We start from the raw sequence: 23230 nt of genomic DNA on the forward strand, positions 1-23230 counted from the left end.
ATCCAAGAACCTTTGCCTCTAAATCCTGGACATTTCTTCTAGGCCATAAAACCCATTCTTATGAGGGATATGATTGTACTTATCAACAGCCTCAGTGGTTCTTTGCTATCTAAGGGTCAGGGCAATGGTAACACATGCATGCATGCTCACTCATCCTCATGTCTGCTCTGTCAACCTCTCTAAGCTCTAAATCTTTGGCCCTATTCTGAATCAATAATATGCATCTTTGTGAAAGAAGCCAGGGTGTTCTTTGTAAAGAATCTCAATGTCTTAAATTTGCTGTGCACTTGGGACTGAATTATCATTAGAATGCACACCTCTTAATAAAAACTAAAAAAAAAAAAAAAAAAAAATCCCTAAAACCCTAAAAATCAGAAAAACCCTAAAACTATAAAACAACCTTGAGAACAGTAAAAAGACCGCCCCCCAAAACCCTAAAAAATGTCTAAAATCCTTTTAAAACCCTAAAAATACATCAAAACCATGACCCCCCAAAATATCCTGAAACCCTCTTTAAAATATCTACAAAACCCTAAAATCCTAAATTAAAACCTAAAACAATAAAAACAATCCAACCCCCCTAAAAAACTCTAAAATTAAAACAACAACAACAACAAAAAACCCCCTGAAGAACACAAAAAAATCCTGAAAAAAACCTAAAACCCTAAAGAAATCCTTAAGTCATTAAACACACACACACACACACACACACACACACACAACCTAAAAAAATCCTAAAATCCTTTATAAACCCTAAAAGAACCTAAAACCCTAAAATACCTTAAAATTTTAGCATAAATCAATAACCCATAAAAATAAAACTTAAAAATGAACCTCAAAAAACTCAAATATCCTAAAACACACACACACAATTTGAACCTTAAAAAACCCTAAAACCCGAAATAAACCTAAGGCCTTCAAAAGCCCCCCAAATTAGCTGAAAACTCTAAAATCCTAGAAAAAAAAAAGAAAAAGAAACCTAAATCCTTTGAAAATTTAAAGCCTTTAAAATACTAGAATCTTTAAAGAAACACTAAAATAGCCCTAAAACCCTAAAACCCTAAAACCCAAAACCCAAAAACCAAAATCTAAAATACTTTTCAACCAATTAAAAAAAAATCTCTAAAGTTCTTAAAAAATACCTATAAGCCAGGCAGGCATTCAACTCACAGAGATCAGCCTGCTTCTGAATGCTGGTATTAAAAGGGAAATAACAGGATACATGTCTCCTTTTTGTTTGTTTATTTGTTTTCTAAAAGATTTAAATTTTTTTTCTCTGTGGAGTGTGTGTGTGTGTGTGTGTGTGTATGTGTGTGTGTGTGTGTGTGTGTGTGTGTGTGTGTGTGTATCAGATTCTCTGGAACTAGAAATGCAGGTGGTTGTGAACCACCATGTGAGTGTTAGAAATTGAACCCTGGTCCTCTGCAAAAGCAATCAGTGTTCCTAAGCAGTGAGCCATCTCCTCATTCCCTTCTGCCTGCTCTAATCTCCACTTCACTGTTCATCTTGCCCAGGTATGTCTTTAATGCCTACTTCTTCTGTCTGTTTTTATTTGGTGAATTCCCCTTTGCTTTGCTCTTGTTTCTCCAATTACTACACCAAGATTCTGCATTTCCTTTTGTTTTGGATGATTCTCACCTAATCTTAAATCCAGACTTTAGGGCAGGTATTTAAAATTATTGCTGGTGGTTCTGACAATGGGTTCCTCTTGATGTCACCACTAGGGGACTGGTTTTTCTTCTCTGCTTCTCATTTGGTGAAATGTCATGGTGTCACAGTGATTTCCATTTTGACCTCATTTGTCTAAGATGTCAGCATGCCCTGCTTATAGACTGTGGTACAATAGCTGTTTAACTTTCATAAATTTTGGATGATGTTTTGATTTTTCTGGGTTTGCCTGGTTGAATAAAGGGGATTATTCCTCCAGACCATACTGACAGGTATGCTTTAGAGGAGTCAGGAGTCTTCCAAATGTTTTGATCCTTTAATACACAGCTCCCCAATCATAATGTTATTTCATTTCAACTTCATAATTATAATTTTGTTATAGTCATGAATTGTAATGAATATAACTTATAAACAAGATAAATGATATGTCACACTTGTGAAAGGGTTGTTTGAGTGCTCAGAGGACCCTCAACCCATGGTTTGAAAACCACTACTCTAGACACAATGGGGCTACCATTACAAATGTAGATTTTTTTATCCTGTGTTGCTGGGCTGAAATCTCCATCCCTTGAAGGCAAGGGGTGTTCCAAGAACAGGCTTCTTCCGAGTCCCCAAACTTCTGTCCACAACTGTACACCTTGGTGATGATCACTGATGTATCAAATGACCATACTTAGTAAATTAGAGTAATACAGTTTTTTTTTACACCCTAGAAATTGGGGATTCTAAAAATGGTTCCACTAGCTAAAAGCAGTGGCTGGTGTTCTTCCTAGTGATCCCTTACATAGTATCCCTTATTATCCTCAAGTCCAACAGTAGATGGCTGAGTCCCTCCTGGGCTGTACGTCTCTGATGTATTCTCACCTGCTATGCTGCTTTCTTTCATGAAGAGCACACATGATAACACTGAACCCAATCAACATTGATGACATGGATGTGTAGTGGTGCTTCTTAGATTTTTTTTGTCAACTTAACTCAACCTAGGAAGATAGAACCTCAGATGAAGAACTGCCTCCATCACATTGACCTGTGGCAACATCTGTGAGGAATGATGTTTTTTTGATCGTTGATGTGGAAGTGTCTAGTCCACTATGGATAGTGTCATCCCCTATGAAAAGGATGTACAGAGTGTGGAGGGAACCATGGAGGGGACTGTAAAGGATTTTTTTGAAGAACTGAAAATCTATGGGGTATGATAAATTAAACTGCCCTCTAATTTGTAAGTAAATTCCATACTTACCTGAGTCTAGTATTCTGTCTACCCATATTTCAAAAGTAAATTTACCTCATCTATTTCATCCTGTTTTACTGCATTTAATCTACGAAATTCCTTGTAACCAGAAATGCTGGTAAATTTTAAAGACCTTTAAAATATGACTGGTAGATATCGGGTTTGCTTTAAGTTTATCTCAACTTTGTAAGCAGGCCCCAGAGGTAAATTTTCCTCACACTTTGCAAAGAAACCATAATTCATGATTGCCATTGGCTTCAATACAAGGTATTTAATCCTGTCAAATTACTGCTTTGTTTAAAAAAAATGGTCCTCCTCTGTGTGATTTCATAAAGTGAATATTATTGTGCTATCCAGTGTGCTGCCTCAAATATTCTGGCAACATTTCTGATACCAAGAACAGCTTAAAGATAACCAAGGGAAGATTAGATCAGGGAAAATAACCACCAAGGATGTTGGTGAGTCAGAAACCAAAGACTTTCACAGAAGTAAAATAATAAAAAACAACAAACAAACAAAACGAAACAAAAAACAAATAAACAAAAAAACCAACCAAACAAACAATAAAAATGATGCAAGAGTGATCTACTTGGGCAGAATGCCACTCAAGTCATCAGGCCATTTTGCTAGAGATTTCATTTTGAATTACAAGGATGCCATATGAAAAGGTAAAACCTAGATGCTGAAAGTTTCTGAGTGTAACTAGGGAAGGAACCAGCCTGAGAGTTGCTCTATGATGTAAGCTGAGCTAGGATGATGTCACAGAGCACTGGCCAGATGTTTTGCATCTATTCCACTTGAAAGCACTAGAATCCCGTGAAGGTAGGTTCACTATCTTCCCAATGGTGTGTGAAAGCCAAGTCAGCTCCTGAACCACAAAGTTGTTCCACGGGCTTTTGGTGTCTGGCCTGTTTCAGAAGACAGAATCTTGATGACTAGGACATTTTCTTTGGGTAAGTACATTTATGAAGTAACTGGAACCCTTGTAGCTCCAGAAAGCTATGTTTCCCCTCCTACACTGAGTAACTGTACATTCTAATTTCTCCCATATTTGGGAGCTAAGGTGATGGATGATCTAGGTTAGTCGATCTCCTGAGTTTATTATCCTTGTTCACAATTCCACAAAATGCCAAAACTCCAATTTGTCCGTGTGCATTTTCGAAGATATTAGTTCTAAGTGGCTGATATTGCCTGGACTTGTTTAGGTCTTGTTGAGATCAGAGATGAAATGACTTCTTCAAATAATCCTGAGGCTGGGTCAGGAGACACAATACAGAAGGCCAGTGGTGTGCTGTGTCCCTGGGCATTAATTTTTGAATGTAGACACCCAGCTCAGAGCTTGCAGGTACAAGAGAGGTGTGGTGAACCATTCTGGCTCATTTTTTAAAAATTCTGTTCTGCTTGCTCATTGGAGGTAACAGGCATACCAACTCCCACATTAACCTAGCCATTCAAGAAGTTCCCTAGGAGAGTCAAATTAGATCAGGGCTGAAGAATATTTTATCTGAGTATGTTATTCTGAGCTCTAGAGAATTACTTGTTTATTTCCTTGTTTCCCTTGTTTATTTCTTTGTTTATTTATTTAATTTTATTTTGAGTTTCTCTGTGTGCAGCTTTGGCTGTCAGGAAACTCACTCTGTAGACCAAGCTAGCCTTGATCTCAAAAAGGTTTCCCTTCCTCTGCCTCTTGAGTAAGAGGATTAAGGACGTGAATCACCACCACCTCTTATTAACTTCTTTTTTTAAATTTGTTTGTTTTGTTTGTTTTTTGTTGTTTTGCTTTTTGTTCTTGTTTTTCTGTTTTATTTTGTTGTTTTATTTTGTGGTTGTTGTTGTTGTTTTTGAGACAAGATTCCTCTGTATAGCATTGGCTGCCCTGGAACTCACTTTGTAGACCAGGCTGGCTCAGAAATCTGCCTGACCCTGCCTTCCAAGTACTGGAATTAAATGGATGCACCAACATGGCTGGCTTATTGACTTCTTATTTTGATCAAATTAAGTTTAGAAGCCAAAACCTGTTTAGAATTGTCTTCTTCGCCTGCTCAGAAGTTCTCTTTGAGAGGAGCCTTGGTCCAATATTCTCTCCCACCCCATACCCATTGACCTCCAGGAACTCATATATATGACAGATGCAACAGCATTGTGTCTGGTTTAAACAGGCAAGATCTTCAAACCCAAAAATGGGCAAGTATGATACTTGAACATTGAGAATGCTAGCCACAATACAGTGGACTTGGGTTGCTGAGCCTACCACACCAGGTCTAAAGACATGTAGAAGATAATACCTCTGAAGAGGCTGAGCATGACATCCCTCAAGAAGAAGAGGGATAGGAAGCCATCTTCCTAGGCCCTGAGGAATATTGTCGGCTGCAGAATTTCTCACGGTTAGAAGGAAGGCCTGTCACCCATTGGAAGGCCATTGTTCTAGGTCAACTGCCAACAAATCCTTCTCTTTATGGGGTGAAGTATGACAGAATTGACAGTGTCTATGGACAGGAGCTCCACAGCGATGAGAGGATTTTAAATCTTAATGTCTTGTCTCACAAAGTAGTGTTTCCTCAGGTGAGGGATGCCCACTTCACCAGTGCCCTGGTTGGCAGAGCGGTAAAACACAAATTTGAGGGGAAACATGGCTCTGAGGAAAACTGGAGTGGGGTGGTGCTAGCCCAGGTGCCAATCATGAAGGACTGGTTTTATATTACCTACAAGAAGGATCCAGTCCTCTACATCTATCAGCTCCTGGATGACTACAAGGAAGGTAACCTCCACATCATTCCAGAGACTCTTGCGTCGGAGGTGAGATCAGGTGATGACAGTGATGTCTTAATAAGTAACTGGGTGCAGTACACCAGAGACTATGGTTCCAAAAAGATCAACAAGGTTGTTTACCAAGTTCTAGCCAATCCTTCTATGCACTTTAACAAGTTTCATGGTGACCTCCGTAACTATATCTATAATCTGATGCCAATTTCTTAAGGTGAAAAATCACAAAGTACAGAAACATAAACTTATAGGATTGGAAAAAAATGTTTATTTTCCTAAGGATCTTTGACACCCCCACTGTTTTTGCCAAATAAAATTTGTTTTGCTCTAAAAATTAAACTTTTGACATGACTTGTTATGAATGAACACTTTGATGGAAGAGATGGGCTATGGTGGAAGAAACTTCAAAGGACGACGAAAGTTTCAATATCACACATACTAAAAAGAATAGGACTTAGGTTCTCTGGTCTGCAGGGAGAGCAAGGAATTGGAGATGGGAATTGGGGGAGCAGGAATATCAGCAAAAGATGGATGTTTAGGAAGTAGGGGAGGAGGATAGGACATAGGTAGAATCTCTGGTGTGATGTCTGAGGGAGCAACATAAAGTTGGGGAAAGAGTGACAGATAAAAGGAATGTGGCCTTGGAACACAAGGTGAAACCCAAAAAATTAAGCCAGAGGTCATTTAAAATAAAGAAGGATCTGGGGAAATGGCCCAGGGGTAAACCCAAGTGTTTGGTCAAACATTCACCTACAACACCAGTGCTTAGGATGGGGAGGGTCAGAGACAGAAGGATGACTGTGGTCCTGAAAGTCAGCCTCACTTCTAGCTCAGCAAGAAACCCTGTCACAAGGGAATGAATTAGGGAGTTAAGGAGCAAATCACACTATACCCTTTCCTAGCTTCTGAACTTACCTGTACAGGTCTGTATGCACACACACACATACATATGATTAAAGTGTACAAGAGGTTACTTGTCATAGATTATATGCAAAACCAATGTTGTTTGAGCTTAGATACCTGAGGACTTTTATATCATTAGGGGTCCTGGGGCAAACTCTCCAGATATAGAGAATGGGTATATCTTCTTACTGTGGAAAGAAAACCTCAGTTAAGTGTGTGTTAGTGACTCCAAACAGCTTTACTCCTCTAGATTCCTATTTATAGCACAGAATGATCTGTAAATAATGGAAATATGAAAACAAGGCTTTTTCAGGGGTTTAGGTTTGTGTTAAAGTCATATTTATATTGTTTTATTAAATGGAAGGGAAATCTTCAGCTCCCAGGGACAATGGAGTCAATCGTGTTGTCCCTTGTTTTATTCCATTCTGAATAGGAATTAATTGCACATCAATGGTTCCCATGGTTTGAACTAAATCAGGATTAATGAATATGATTCTGTACAAATAAGCAATGACAATGTGGTTAATCAAGTAGAAATATGGTGGGGTTATGATGCCTTTGGCTTGTATGAGAGTGATGGCTGATGAGAAACTTGTTATGCAAATAACCGTAACCTCTGAGAAATAAAAGGTAATGATATAAAATATACTACCAGGTGACATTGGACACTTACTACTTTATTTCATTTTCTTTTACATTCTTTAGTAGTCTGAATATTAGTGGCCCAGAGAAGCTAAAATATTCAAATCTCTTAGTTTTCCAGGTAGTGGGCTTTTTAGAAAGAATTAGGAGTTGTGTTTTTATTATAGGAGTTTTGTCACTGGGCCTTGAAATATCAAAGCCCACCAGGCTCTGTCTCTGTCTCTGTCTCTCTCTGTCTCTGTCTCTCTCCCTCCCTCTCTCCCTCTCTCTGTCTCTCGTAATCTCTGTCTGTTGTCTGGAGCATGGGTTATGAGCTCACAGCAACTGCTTTATATATGTGTGCCTGCTTGTTCCCATGGTGTCTACCATGATGTCATGGACTCCCCCTCTGAAACTGTAAAGCCACAATTAAATGTTTCCTCCTATAAGTTGGTTTGTTCATGATGTCTCTCACGGCAATAGAACACTAACCAAAACATACATATTCCGGTTTAATTTTTTGAATCGTTCTGTTTTTATTTCATTAAAGTTACCTTTTGTCCATTGAACAGTTTTAAGAATAATTTTAAAAGGCCTGAACAAATAGTGCCACTAGGAAGGGCTCTGTTATGAGGTGAAGACTTATTTGAGTAGGTGTGGCTTTGGTGGAAGAGGTGTGGCATTGTTGGAGTTGCTGTGGCCTTGGAGGAAATGTAAAACTGTGGTGGTGGGCTTTGAGGTCTGCTATGCTTAAGCTGTCCCAGTGTGACACACAGTTTCCATCTGCTACCCCTTGTATCAAGATGTAAAACTCTCAGCTCCTTCTCCAGCACTGTGTCTGTCTGAATGCTACCATGTTTCCAGCCATGACATTAATGGAGTAAACCTCTGAAACTAAGTTACAAAGTGTTCAAGAGTTACCATGATCCTGGTAACTTTCCATGGCAATAAAACCTAAAGTAATACACACACAAACATCCAAAAACACATTTGATGTTTTGAATATTCTTGACCCAGGGAGTGGAACTACTTGGAGCTAACAGTCTTCTTGCAGGAGGTTTGGCCTTGTTGAAAGAAATTTATCACTATGTGCACGGGCTTTTGGCCCTCTACCTAGCTGCCTGGAAGCTAGTTATTTCCTAGCAGCCTTCAGATGAAGATGTAGAACTCTCAGCTCCAAATGCACCATGTCTGCCTGGATCCTGCCATATTCCTGCCTTGATGATAATGGACTGAACTTCTGAACCTGTAAGCAAGCCTCAATTAAATGTTGTCCTTTTAGAGCATGCATTGGTCATTGTGTCTGTTTACAGCAATAAAATCCTAAAACCCACATGTACATTTACACCTAGACATACTGAGTCACAGACACACACACAAACAAATCCTCATTTACAGGGGTTTTCTATTTAGCCAGGACCCCTGCAATTTCATTGGTATGTCTGATACATGTGTTTGTGGAACATGACTATTGCTCCTTCTTTTAGGAAGTATGTGGACAAAATCTGCACACTCACTTCATTCCTCTTCAACTTTAGAAATGTCAATTTACAGAGAGGGAGATAATGAGAAATAGTTTTATATAACTCTTGTTGTCTGTGGTAGCTTGCACTTCAAGTCAGAAAAGGAAAATAAGTATAACAAGAAAGAAAATTCACATCCAAATGTCCTTGGCAATCTCATAATATATTCCCCTTAATGAATGTAAACTTTGGAAATTAGAATTCCCAAGAAGATGAGACTTTTGAAAAATCCTTACTCTCAGGTAGGCTTTGGTATTTATATTTCCCTGAAAAGGAACACCAATGGAAAAAGACAGAAGCTAGATAGCATTGTCCACAAGTTGAATCAGAAACATTTGATAATGTGCATACAGGGATTCACCACATTTTTACAGTTAAAAAAATACATTGTGTGAGGCTGAAAGGAGACCTCTGGAATACAGTCAGTCCTTCATTAGTATTAAAAAAAATCCCTGAAGCCAAGAAATAACATTCAACAATAACAACAGCAACAACAACAACAACAAAACCAACAAAAATAGATTTTCATTAGGAAGAACTTTTTTTTTTAATAACCTGTTTAGTAACAGAAAGAGGGGGCATGATCCAGCTGGGACATTTTATAGATAACTATAATCATTACCACTAAATATTTTAAATAATATGCAGTTTTAAAAATTAATTTGAATAAAATTAGAAATTTAAGCTGTCAAAAGTGGGAAAATGTGTCCCAGAAAGCAACAAAGCGTGTAAGAACTCATACTTGCTTTTTACAAAAAATATCATCCTTATAACTCATATGTCTGTTAGTATCAGGATTAAAATGCAAGTTGGACTTCTCAGAGTAGAGTAATAATGTGTGTTAATAGTTTCCAGTGGTAAGAATCCTTCTCATAATTTTCAAAAGGCAAGAAAAAGACATCAAGTAGTTCCTGCATTTTGTTTCAAAAGCCTTAGTTCTTTGTCTGCTGAGACCCATTGCCTCCGGGGAAGAGTTTGAGACATGCAACATCTTCTGACAACATACCCTCAGAGGGAAACTGCCTTTCTCAGTTAAGGGAGCTAGGAAAGCTGAAAAGATCCATCAAATCACTTTAATACAACAATGGCAGCTGGTTCACAGAGCAAGGCATCTTTCAGCAACTCAGCCAAGAACTAAGAGGATTTAAAATGATAGTAACACAGAGTTCATAAAAGCCACTATGGGGTCTGCAAATTTAATCTCATGTACTGTGGACAGAGAAAACACTCAAAACTTGGGATTCCTCTGCTCAGCTCAATAAAACTCAGGGACATGCTGCAGATGTCCCCAATTGAGGGCTCAATGTACATGCTGGAAGTCTGTGAGAAACTGGAACTAGATCATATAAGTGCTGTGTTCCCAGAGACATGACACCAGAAGTAGCTCAAGTCCTCATCTTGCTTTAAAGAGAAAAAAAAATCACACAGCACCAGAAATAATAAGATGTTCATTGTGTCAATGTCAAAAGGTAAGCATTACTAACAAGTATCTGTTGAGCAGGTGAGATGTTACCAACACAAATGAGATGATTTTTAAATTTAAATACAGTTTCTTTTTAATAATTAGTAGTAACTTTAAGTGTCCCGTGTGAGACTGTGGGTGTCTAGGAAGTGGGGGAAGTGAGAGAGCATATGGCCAGCCAGAGGTTCTTTGCTCTGGGTAGGCAGACTCGAGAGGACAGAGGATGCTTACCATGAAGCCCTGGCTGTGCATCTGGCATTGTGAATTAACTGACCCTACATTGAAAGGAGGTGGACTAGGGGAAGACACTGGTACCAGATTCTCAGTCTCTGGAATCCCATACTGGGCCTTGATAAACTTTGACAGTCTATGGTTTTAGAGCTTTATTGTAGACTGGCAGGGGGAAATACAAAGGGAACAAAGAGAAAGAGACTGGCCATGGCCAAAAGGAGAGAAGGGGAAAAGAGATAGAAGGAAGGACAGAAAGCAAGTTAGAGAGTAAGAAAGGTGAAGGCTTAGAGAGAGAGGTAAATGATTTGAGAGAGTAAGGAATGTAAAAGCTTAACAGAGTAAGAGAAAGAGAGAGTAAGAGTGAGAGAGTGAAGTGAGGCCAAGTAGCCCCTCATATATTGGGCTTGTTATCTTGCTGTTGCTAGGTAATGGGGAGGAATCTAACCTAAAGATCAGAAGTGTTGGTCTTTTTGTATGTGACAGCTAGCAATTAGCCTCTCCTGAGGAGGCTGTAGGTTTGGTAAATTCACCAGGAGGCAAGGGTCCAGAAGTAGTGAGCAAATTTTCACCTTTCTTCCCAAGAAGGTGAAAATTACCACCCACTAGGTTTCACCAGGGTTAATTACTTCAGCTTGACTGGAGACCAGGAAGTCTGTAAATAGCCCAATGCCCTACAACTCCATGACCAAATTGTACACAAGCTTCCAGATTTTGTGGTTTCTCAGGCAGAACAAGACCCCACAGGCAATGAGTTTTTTTCTGGTGGCTTTCACCCCAGAAAGCAAGGCATGGAGGTGGGGTGGGGTAAAATAATCTAGAGGAAATCTGTACAGAATAATTGAAAAGGCCTATATGGAAAAGTCCAGGAACAGGGGATGCCTCAGGAGACCAACCTTGATTTGAGTTTGTCAGGACAAAATCACTAAGGACAAGTACTCCCTGAGGAGAGTTGGTTAACCTTTCAGGGAGCTGGATGGAAGGAGGGAGGGAGTGTGGAGGGAGGGGGAGAGAGAGTATGAAGAAGGAGGAGAAGAGAGGGAGAGGGAGAGGGAGAAGAGGAGGGGAGAGGAAGTGGGAGGAGGAGGACTATGAGGAGGAGGAATAGGAGCAGGAGGAGGAGGAAAAGGAGGAGGAGGAGGAGGAGGAAGAAGAAGAAGAAGAAGAAGAAAAAGAAGAAGAAGAAGAAGAAGAAGAAGAAGAAGAAGAAGAAGAAGAAGAAGAAGAAGAAGAAGAAGAAGAAGAAAGGAGAAGAGAGAGAGATGGAGACAGACAGAGAAACACAGAGAGAGACATGCACATAAACATTCACACAGAGACCCACAACTAGGTACACAGACAGAGACAAAGATACACAGACAGAGAGACATGCACAGAGACATTCACAGAGGTATACCCAGTCACACAACTTAATTAAGGAGGATTTACAGAAATCATTAAATTACCAGAATATTCGGTACTAAATTATGTTAGCATTGTGGAGGAATAAGTTCCAACCAAATTTTGTAAGTTCTGCAAATATCTGCATGTTTCCACAAACCTTTAGCTGTGGGTGTATCACATATATGGCTGTAACTTCTGCTTTCTTCATTTGTAATTTCCTCTGAATCTCCTTTCTTCCCCATTCAATGTGGCCAATAATTTCCATGTGGAAGAACTTTCCAATGCATGGCATCTAGGGAGACAGAGAAAACAAGTTAAAAAGAGGCTCTATGCCAGAGTAAACAGTACAAATAACTCATAGTTATCCTCCAAAGGCAGGGCTCAAAAGAGCACAGAGGCTCCTCTTGCTGGCACACAGATCCTAAGTTTGGTCCCACAACATCACTGGGAACCAAGAGACAATTCTCACTCAGGCCATGAAGTTATGGAGCATTCCCATTTATTGAGTTCCAGAGGAGTAGCCATTTGGAAGATTGTCTTTTTAAAAGTGAACTTTGTGCTGATACTCTTATGAAATATGAGAGCACTTTTAAATATGAAAAAAAACCACATACACAGTAGAAAATACATGTAGGCAAAATTGTCAGCCTTCTATGTGACACAACACACACACACACACACACACACACACACACACAGATTTACAATTACAATACTTATTTTTATGTCAAGGTGTCAAATCTCCTGACACAATCAATGTACAGGAAGAGATGTTTGGGGCACACACTCATCAGGGACAGACTGTCATGATAGGGATAGCATGACAGGAAACAGCAAGTTGATCTGTGGCATTGAGAGCCTGAATGGGACCTTCTCACATTTGGGTGGATTAAGTAGCAAGAGTAAGATCAGAACAAGCCAGCTCCCTCCTTCCTTCCCCAGTGACCTACACTGCTAGGGCACAAAGATTCCACAACATTCCTATACAGTTCCAGTAGTTTGAGACTGTGGGGAAATTTCATACCCAATCTTAATGACACTGAACCAGGCAAGTGCAAAGTACTTTTTGAAAATAGTGTAATTACAGTTCTATAAAAAAGAAAAGAAAGTATTCTTTTGTAGTGGATTGAATTGGTCTTTAGCTTCCATTGTGCACCCTAAATGAAACAAAATGTAAAAGATGCAGTTTTCTATGTAGCAAGTGAGGGCTGAAAATAACACACTAATGCAATTCCAAGTGTCCTTGTGAAAAAAAAATACTATTTATATATGTGAGCTGTCCTTGTTATTTCCCAACTGGATTGATATTTTTCTTGATACAACAACAACAACAACAACAACAAAAGCTATCCTCTTGTCCACAGTGTCATTCATCACTGTTTTAGGGGCTCCAATATAGGGATTGATCATCAGGGTTTGACAGCAAAATCCATCGACTCAATACACCAGGCATTAGCTAGAAAGTGGGTTACAAGTATGTAATGCACTTTGCTGTTTTCTCTGTGAGTCCGTTGTATGGGTGCCCTGTAGTTGGTTGTTGTTGTTGGTTGTTGTTTTAAAATCTGAAATATTGAATGCAAAAACAAGTGGCAGGAGCCCAATAAGTCTTTGCATTCTCACTTTCTCCTTCCCATCCCTCTCTAATTCTCCCAATCCCAGCTTCCACTCACATATACAGAAACAATGTGAAAATAAGACTTGTTCATCATCTTTACTTTGTGCTTGCATGCTGGCTGTAATCATCTTGTAAGCATTAAAAAATCAGACTAAGATACTGTCTATGTTCGATAGGGTTTGATTGATATGAAGAGACACTCAGGCAACTCTTTTTTGTTTGTTTGTTTGCTTGCTTGCTTGCTTTTTTGTTTGTTTGTTGTTTAAGATTTATTTATTATAAAAAAGTGTTGATCAGAAAAAAGTGTAAATCAGTGTTCAAATGTATGAATCCACAAGGGTAAGAAATCAAGGACATGCATGATAGGGTATGGAAGCTCAGTAGAACAAAACAGTATACCATTAGCAAATAGCCTGGAAATTAGGCCACTCATGCCTTCACAATCTTCATACTAGGGAAAATTCAGGGGTAGGTCCCATCAAAAGTAGGAGTATGAAAACTTTAATATATTACGGGACTCTTGACTTATACATAAAGTTTGGCCTGATATCTACAGTGTGAAATTGTTTAGAAATGGCAATGTCCATTTTTATCCTTTCCGTGACAAAACTGCGTCATTTAGGGGCTAAAAAGATTGCTCAGAACACTTTACACACTCATATCTGTCTCTAGCTCTGGGAGATCTGACTTCTTCTTTTTGCAGGTACTGCAGCCATGTGGCATACACAAAAACAGCCAAAAACAAAAATAAAAATAAAAATTTTAAATGAGTTATTTAGCTGATATTAGTGCTCAAAGTTTGTAGAGAGAATCTCTTATAAGCATCACCTGTCAATAAAATAAAGTCTATGACCAATGAGGTGAGGAAAAAAATACGATGTGATACACTGGCAGGAAGAGAGTATTCTGAGAAATAGTAGGAGAATAAAAGGAGATTCAGGGACAGATGCTGGCACATATGCTAAAGGAGATATTGAGGAAGATGCTAAATAAGGGGATGAAAGATGTAACTAACCATGGAGGACATATAGAATAGTTTGAATGGGTTAAATGAGTTAGTCTGGGAATGAGCCACAGTTTGTGGCCTAGGCATTTGTCAATAAGTAGTCTGAGAGTCGTCATTCCAGGAGCAGGATCATGGAATGAAAGATGAATATTTTCTTACTAAGGTTAATTTCTCCTCCAGTCGTGACTCTCATGACAGTCCTAAAATATTAGAAACAGTCCCTAGTCAAAAAGTTCAAGGAAGCTTTGTCTCCAGGAACCCTAGCATCCTGGAAAATGAATGCTCCAAACTTGTCCTTGCATTAGTCAGTGATTGAATCTCTGTGCCTTCTTTCAGTGTTGTTTTATTATAAGTGCCTCCAAGCAATGACTTGGCAAATACTTAAGCAAAATCCAACTTTTTTTCCTTTCCTTCACCAATATTCTAGGAAGTCCTTGAGCTGATCCTGGGCTTGGAATTCAATAAGAATGTTTCCTATTCAGTAACAATCATAATTACCTCTAGTATTCTAAGAGTGACAGCCATTGCTATCTGCTACATAGAGTTAGATATCTCAGGGCAATTTCAGGGAAGTAAGTTTAGAATTCTTATTATAATTATGTATGGCAGACTACATTACTTATTAGTAGAAAGATCCCACATACAATCCCTCTCATATACAGGGATTTACAATGGTTTAGGAAGTAGGTCAGGCTGTGGTTTGAGGAGGAACAAGAGTATTGCATTATTCCTGAGAAGATTAGTTAGAGTGGAACTCCCTAATTAGAACCATGGCTTGGGTGTGAAAGCCATTTGTAAGGGGTGATCATAAAGTCCTCACACCTGGCTTCTAATATAGCTGACCTTAGAGCAGAATTTGGCTCAGTTGTTTTATTGCCCAGTCCCTGCCAGTCATTATGTTTGCATTCCTCTGTTTTGTATAAAAGTCATTAAGCATCCAGTAACCTCATTTACCTTGCTGATGTGACAAACAACTTCCCTATTCGCTTCTGTATTAATAATCTGATGCTTGCTTTGAGAAATTACATCAGATACAGCACCCTCTCTGAGTTTGTGTCTTCTTGACACTTTATTGTTGATTCCCTTCCCACCTATATCAGGAAAACGAATTCTCCCACAGGTTGATGAGGGCTGACTGAGGCCAGTCTGCAGCAGGCCATCAATGACCAGCAGTACCTTAGCTTCAGCTGTCGCTTCGAGAACCTGCAGCAGGTGGCATTGGGTTTATGTCACTTTATTTTTGTCATGCACAGACAAACACACTCATTCATCTCCCTCTGGTCCCCCTCTCCCTCCACACTGTGGTCCAACACAGTTTCTTAGTTCTGATTTTAGCAATCCTGTCTGGGCTTCCCTATTCCAGAACTTTCTTCTTTTCAGTGTGTGTGTGTGTGTGTGTGTGTGTGTGTGTGTGTGTGTGTGTGTGTGTGTGTGTGTGTGTGTGTGTGTGGTGTGTGTGTGTGTGTGTGTGTGTGTGTGGTGTGTGTGTGTGTGTGTGTGTGTGTGTATGTGTGTGTGTGTGTAAGAGATACTATGTTTGTTACCACTTATGAGAGAGAGAGCAGTATATATGAATGTTTTTCTCCTAGATGTGCATACACTTACATGTGGAAGCCCAAGTTGGATTCAGGAAATGTTCCTAATGTGTTGTCTATCTTGTTCACTAAGGCAAGGTCTGTCAATCAGAGGCAAAGCTTCTTGGTACGGGTTGTCTTTTTAGACAGCTTTCTCTGGGCATCCTTCCCCTGCCATCTGTGATGGACTAATAGATGATCTCTACATCCACAGGGCATTTATGTTAGTTTTAGAGGGAGCAAGTGATTAACTGATAGGCTTTCTCTCTAGCCCCTTCCAAAACTTTCTGTTGTAACACTTTGTCACATTTTCTTTTTAGATGTATCAAGTGTGGGTGAAAAATGAAAACTGTATACATTTGATGTATGAGGTATGGTATTCTGATGAAATTATATATTATACAAACATTTCTCTTTTTTTCTTTTTTTCAATATTAGATATATTTTATATATATTAAAATATAAATATTTTTATATATATTAAATATATATATTTTCTTCATTTACATTTTAAAATCAAGATCTTCCATAACCCCATCCTATCTCTCTGTGTCTCTGTCTCTCTCCATCCCCACTCTGTCTCTGTCACTTACAGATCTATTCCCTTGATATATTCCATATACTAAAACACCAGTGACAATAATGGTCAGTTCACTGTTCCCAAGCTCTGGTGTATGTTCATTTTGTAACTGTACATTGTTGTACATTCTGGCCAGGCTATTTCTCAAATAGAAAACTAAGCACAGGAGTAATCCTGTTAAAACCCTCAAAACGGATACTTATTGTCCTGAGGGTAAGTTGAAAAGTCTCTCTGCTGATAGTTGGATGCTATTCCAGAAAGACTAAATGTTGTGACATACCATCATGAGTCTGAGAATACATCGGTTTAGCTTCTCGCATTTGACAGAAAACAGGATTACGAAGACAATGAGAATATATAACTTCCTGTTTCATACTTAGAGACACATGAGTTATGGATCTGCTTAACTCAAGGTTGTATGGGTGGTATGGTAGGGGGATTTGTGTCTGCATATGAGTGGAGTGTCTGTTCCCAAGTGTGAGGTCACACATACACATATGTTCAGAAACAAGTAGAATATCCTCACCCCTTGCTCTCTCAGAGTGAACCACACCCACCATTTTTACTAGCCAGTACACCGCAGGGATAGCTACCTGTCTCCACCCCACATTGTTGTAAACATGAATAGACATGCATGGAATTTTACAAAGGTGCCGAGAATACATGAACTCCACTGAGCCATCTTCCCAGCCCCCATTAGGGTATGGTTCATTGAAATCAATGTCCTTATCAGTAGAGAAGTGAAAACCAACATGACCCTGATATTCTACCTTACATCCACCTTACAGTAACTAAGTGAATTTTAAATATAATTTTAATTTAAATGCAACTGAATCCAGATTGCATTCTAATTAAAGGAATAATTGGATTGGATCCATATGAAAGCTATGTTAGGAGATTTTTGGCCTTTTATGTGGAGAACAATCCATATTTTGGGTATAGTAGGAGAGCAAATGTATGTAAATTAATGGAACAAAAGAAAAACTGTGTTCTAGTGTATTTCTTTGTAAAATGAAGTTCAAAATCATAAAATTTCAGTATGTGTGTTTTTTGAGTGTGTTGTTATGTGTACATGTGAGTTTTCTTGGATTCTGATGCCAGAATTAGAGGATAGGTTACTTGGCACTATTCTTTTTTAATAATTAATTAATTCATTCATCCAGCCCTGTCCACCCTCCTACTGTTCCACATCCCACATCTACTGCCCATCCCCTATCTCCAAGAGAATGTCCCCACCACACCTAATTTCTAAACAGCCTGGGGTCACTAGCTTCTTGAGAATTTGGTGCATCATTTCTGATTGAACAGAGATCAAGCAGTTCTTTCTTTCTTTCTTTCTTTCTTTCTTTCTTTCTTTCTTTCTTTCTTTCTTTCTTTCTTTCTTTCTTTCTTTCTTTCTTTCTTTCTTCTTTCTTTCTTTCTTCTTTCTTTCTTTCTTTCTTTCTTTCTTTCTTTCTTTCTTTCTTTCTTTCTTTCTTTCTTTCTTTCTTTCTTTCTTTCTTCTGTGTATATATTTTGGAGATCTTCTGATAGTTGGTGCTGCCTGTTTGGCTGTCTAACATTTGGGAGAAGTCTGGGTTCATATTAATTGAGACACCTGATCCTCCCACAGGGTTACTCTCCTCCTCAGCCTCCTTCAGTCTCTCTCCAATTAAACCAATGGTTGAGAAGATTCTGTCCACTGGTTGGTTGCATACATCTGCACCTGATTGTTTCACCAGCTCATTAGTTCTTCAGAAGTACAGTAATGTTCATATTCATATTACAAGTATGTGAATTCAGAAGCCTGCAGAGGCTGCATACTACAAGCATGTCTGTTGCAAAAGCAATAGATGGTATAAGTACAGAAATTTCTATCTGTGCTCTGCAGTATTCTATTCTAGGTGATGAAATTCTCTCTCCCTCTCCCTCTCCCTCTCCCTCTCCCTCTCCCTCTCCCTCTCCCTCTCCCTCTCCCTCTCCCTCTCCCTCTCCCTCTCCCTCTCCCTCTCCCTCTCCCTCTCCCTCTCCCTCTCCCTCTCCCTCTCCCTCTCTCTAATGACTCCTCTAACACATAGTATGAATGATGATTCTCTAATCTTCTCTCTTACAAGGGGATGATATTGGAATGCCATCTGCAACATTCATTCACTTTCCTACACAGTTTTCACTTTCTCTTACCAATCAACTAATATCAAAGTCACACATTCACTCAGATTACAAAATAAGGTATCCGAGCTCATGTAAACTGCTATTCTGAATCAGAGTACGGAAAGGATACTTCCAATGTGTAGTTACACTCAAGAGCATGGCCTTTAGAAACTGGCGAATCAGTAGAAGATGAGACAATGTATAGAAGAGGTTGTCTCTTTTGGTTTGGTTTAGCTTTGTTTATTTTAGTTACCCAAAATCATTATAAGAAACACAAACAGTGTTTAATGCCTATATCTTCAACTGAATGCAAATAGGTGCATTAGAATCAATATTATATTTCTCAGTTAAAATATATAATATACATTTTTAGAGATATTTTTCATTCATTAGCTATTATATCCACTGCAACAAGTTTAAGCAATATTCCTAAGGACCCAACTAGGAGCTGAAAGATTCAGATGCAGATATTCCAAACCAACCAATGGACTGAAGGATCTGACCCCTGTTGTTTAATTCAGGAAGTTTAAAAGATGTTAAAGAGGAAGGCCTCCCTGTAGGAGGACCAAAAGTGTCAATTGAAATGCTCCACCAAGATGTCTAAAAATCTGGCCCAACATAGAGACTACTAAACCTGCTGATATGAGGCCTCCAACACACGTACAGAAGAGAATTTCTGGGAGGAGGACTCTACACTTCCCCTCTCCCCACTGGAGGGCATTTCATCTAATGTCTCTCCCTTTGAGTCCTGAGAGTCTCTCACATCCCAGGTCTTTGGTATATTCTAGAGGGTTTTCTCACCTCCTACCTCACAAAGTTGCCTGTTTCCATTCTTTTTGCTGGTCTTCAGCTCTTCAGTCCTGTTTCCCAACCCCCACAGTTCCCGATCAAGTTTCTCTCTTCCCCTCTTTGTACCCTTTCACAGCCAGGTCTCTCCCTCCAACTCCCTGTAGTAATTTTTTAACCTCTTTAATATTTCTAATTATTTTTATTCATAAAGATAATTGAAATTTACTTATTTTTGATTAATTAACTTATTAGTTTCCTACAGTATGAGACACAAATATCGAAGGTACATTGGTTTGATTTTATTTCATTTCATTTGATTTTTGAGATAGGCACTTACTATGTTGTTTTTCTCCAGGAAGGCCTAAAATGTTGAGGTTCAGCATTCCATGTAGCTTTTATTACAGTTATGTGACAACATACCTGGCTTTCATTGTTCTTGATAAAATAGTCCCCCAAAATCTTCTATAAACAGTATAAAATTAACAACATCAGCTCTGAGAGATGAAAATATTTCTTGTTCACTTACAACATTCATTGAAAGAAAGTATGCTTGTTTCTTGAAGTAAACTAAACTGCTAGCTGAGATGCAGGATAAAAGGACTGATTAGACACCTCTCTATGTTCCAGGCCCAGCTCTTTCTCTTGAATTGTTCTTTATGCCCAAGTACAGGTTAACTCCAGGGCCAAGAAATGAGTGAATGGGTAGGGGAACAGGGCACTAAACATAACCAGATGGTGAGAGCCATGCATAAGTAAATAAGCAAGGGAAACCAAGGTTACTTGGCATCATCAGAAACCAATTCTACCATATCAAGTCCTGGATACCCCAATACACCCGAAAAGTAGGACATGGATCTAAAGTCACTTCTCATAATGATGATGAAGTACTTTAAGAAGGACATTAATAACTCTCTCAAAGAAATACAGGAGAACACAGATGAACATGTAGAAACCCTTAAAGAGGAAACACAAAAATCCCTTAAAGAGTTACAGGAAAACACAATCAAACAGGTGAAGGAAAAGAACAAAACAATCCATGATCTAAAAATGGAAATAGAGACACTAAAACAATCACAAAGGGAGACAAACCTGGTGTTAGAAAACCTCATAAAGATATCAGGAGTCATACATGCAAGCATCACCAACAGAATACAAGAGATAGACAATCTCAGGTGCAGGAGATAACATAGAAAACACTGACAAAACTATCAAAGAAAATACATAAAGCCAAAAGCAAAAAGTTCCTAACCCAAAACATCCCGTAAATCCAGAACACAATGAGAAGACCATACCTAAGGTTAACAGGTATAGAAGAGAGTGAAGATGACCAACTTAAAAGGCCAGTAAAAATCTTCCCAAAATTATACAAGAAAACTTCCCTAACCTAAAGAGAGTTACCCATGAACATACAAGACACCTACAGAACTCCAAGTAGACTAGACCAGAAAAGTACCTCCTCCCATCAAACAATATTCAAAACACCAAATGCACTAAACAGAAATAATATTAGAAGCATTAAGAGAAAATGGTCAAGTAACATATAAAGGCAGACACATAAAAATTACACCATACTTCTCACCAGAATCTATGAAGGCTTCAAGGTCCTGGGCAGATGTCACACAGATCCTATACTGTAGGCATTTTACTCTGATGTATTTCCATTTTGCAGCACCTACAGCATGACACCTAGGGTAAGAGAGGACAGTGGAAAACATTCTCTCAACTCAGGGATATATTTTCAAAAATGGGTAATAGCCTGAGCATCTAGAATCTCTCTACCTCTTTGTGGGCATATTTCTCAGACTTACTTTCATTTTTCGTGCTGCATTTTTTTCTACCATTTACTCTCCCCATGTTGTCTAATCTCTGGTCCTTTACTCTCTGCTTAATCTGTGTAAGTGCTGTGACAGGTACTAGATCACCCCTTAACTTCCCTTTCTTGTCTTTCAACTTTGTTTCTGAGGTGTCAAGGCTTGTATTCTTAGATCTGCTGGAGCAGGTCCACCACTGTCAATTCCTGGCCTTAAAAAAAGACAAAAAAAAAAACCCACTTTCCCCCTTTAAGGCCATGAGAGACTTTGCTAGGGACTCTCACCCTTATGGAGTGACTATCAACAGGTGATTTTGGATTCTGCCTAGCCATTCTAAGTGAATGAGAGCTGTCCCACTCTTTGATAGCTGTCAACCAAGACATATTTACCTGGGCCCTATGTCATTGTAGATTATAAGAAATATTTGGTCTCACCTCACTGGGCACTGAATGAGGCTGTGTCTCCAAGCAGCTGATCAGAGCCTCAGCCTGTCTGACATCTTTGGGATGATGCTTTTTCACCCAGTTATTCATTGCCTGTGGCAGAATGGTCAGGAACTGCTGTAGTGCCAGAGCTTCTAAGATCTGTTCTTTTGAGTTGGTCTCTAGTATCAGCCAGTGATGGCAGAATTCCTGAAATTGGTTTGCAGCATCTATTGGTGGAGGTCCTTGCATGTTAGAGAAGGTCCAGGACTTCCAAAACACTCTTGAGAGACTGAAGTTTTGTCTGGGCACTGTCATTACTGCTCTGATTTGAGTCATCTTTCATAGATGCATTATTTTTCTGCACAACCCCTGTTTGAATGATGAAATGCCCATCTTTGTTCACTTCACTCATTATCTTGTGCTATAGGAAAACATTTACTGATATCCTTTTGTACCTCCATTCATAACTGAAGCACCAGCAGATTGATATTTTTTTCCCTAAGGGAGGAAGGGAGTAATGGAGGTGAGACAGAAGGGTGAGGAAGGGAGAGACTGACAGACAGTGAGTCACACAGGCAGATACACATACAGAGAGAAAGAAAGGGAGAGAGTGTTTGAGAGATAGAGAGTGGGAGGGTGGGAGGGGGAGAGAGATACGGACAGAAAGAAAGAGAAACAGACTGACAGACAGACAGACACATACATACAGACCGACAGGCAAGCAGGCAGACACATACATACACAGAAAGTGAGAGGGGAGAAGGAGAGTGTGAGGCAGAGAGGGAGAGGGAGGGGGAGAGGGAGAGAGATTTAATCACCAAAGGAAACTGATCAGAAACCTTCACACTCCACTTCAAATTTAATTGTAAGTTCTAGGTGAGCACACATCTTTTGAAACTATGCTTTTCTCCTTTGTGTCTCCATATCAGATTACAGCATAGCTCAGGAAAGCCAAGTGGCAAAGAAATGTCTCTTTTTTTAGTGACTAGTTTAGGAAAAGTTCCTGGATGACTAAAACAAGTGCCCAGTGGCTCAAAGTCATTTCATTTGTGCACGTTTGCCCACTTTGCACAAAAAAATGACATATTTCTATTTTTGTGAAACATAACAGGTAATCATAATATTTCAGTTTCACTCAGCAGAAATTTAATGGCTACACCTATTAACTCTTTCACAAGAAGGGACATTTTTGCTTCAGGGTCCCTTTAACATTTTCAATTTCCACTGTATTCACACCAAGAGGAAAATGGAGACATAAAGACCAGAGACATCATTAGAGTAAAGGTAACCATGTCTGTCTCAGCAAATGTCCTCTCATAATGGAAACAGACCATAGACACACAACTCTGAATATAAAGAGCCCTGTACAAATCTGTTCCTGTGTATCCAGGTGTGTGTTCAAGTGGGAACTGTTCCAGCTGTCATTTGCGAATAAGACATATAGAACTCAGATCTTTTAAAAACCAATGATGTTGAAGATTAAGGTTCTTATACATAGGGAATGTCTGGATTAAGAAC

General features: G+C 39.1%; 1 pseudogene; it reads right to left on the reverse strand.

The window, feature by feature from the left end:
* Gm18177 (predicted gene, 18177) lies at positions 21241-21931 on the reverse strand (annotated as a pseudogene).

This window comes from Mus musculus, chromosome Y, assembly GCF_000001635.26.
Source record: "Mus musculus strain C57BL/6J chromosome Y, GRCm38.p6 C57BL/6J".
Classification (NCBI taxonomy): Eukaryota; Metazoa; Chordata; class Mammalia; order Rodentia; family Muridae; genus Mus; species Mus musculus.